Source organism: Carlito syrichta, unplaced genomic scaffold, assembly GCF_000164805.1.
Source record: "Carlito syrichta isolate Samal-C Ts95f unplaced genomic scaffold, Tarsius_syrichta-2.0.1 Scaffold288315, whole genome shotgun sequence".
Lineage (NCBI taxonomy): Eukaryota > Metazoa > Chordata > Mammalia > Primates > Tarsiidae > Carlito > Carlito syrichta.
This window is the reverse complement of record NW_007232411.1, coordinates 197,628-198,156: the sequence shown is the minus strand read 5'-3', so window position 1 is coordinate 198,156 and position 529 is coordinate 197,628. Positions and strand designations below refer to the sequence as shown.

At 47.3% G+C, this 529-nt stretch overlaps 1 protein-coding gene across 1 annotated transcript in view; it reads left to right on the top strand.

The window, feature by feature from the left end:
* Nucleotides 1–529, top strand: part of TAF6L (TATA-box binding protein associated factor 6 like) — a 15,833-nt gene that overhangs the window by 8,287 nt on the left and 7,017 nt on the right.

Genomic DNA, 529 nt, shown 5'->3' with positions numbered 1-529 from the left:
GAGCCCGCGGGTTCGAGACCCGCTTGGGCAACTTGGTGAGACCTCATTTCTACAATAAATAAAAAAATTAGCCGGGTGTGGTAGCGTGTGCCTGTAGTTCCAGCTACTTGGAAGGTTGAGGAGGAAGGATCGCTAGAGGTCAGCAGGTAGAGGCTGCGGTGGCCGGGAGCAGCCACTGCACTCCAGTCTGGGTGACAGAGTGAGACTCCAACTCGACAGCAACAACAACAAAAAAGTAGAAAATGAAAGTCGTCTATTCTCTTGCTTATGTATTTTTTTCTATGTATAAACTATGATTACCCTAGTATAAGCCTAACTGGTAAACATCTGGCTTTACAACTTGCTTTTCTCCATTAAAAATATGTTGAACATTTAGGGTTTTTTTTTGGTTTTGAGTTGGAGTCTTACTCTTTCATCCAGGCTGGAGTGTAGTGGCATGCGCACGGCCACCGCAGCCTCGACCTGCTGGGCTCAGGTGATCCTTCCGCCTTAGCCTTCCAAGTAGCTGGAACTACAGGCACATGCTATC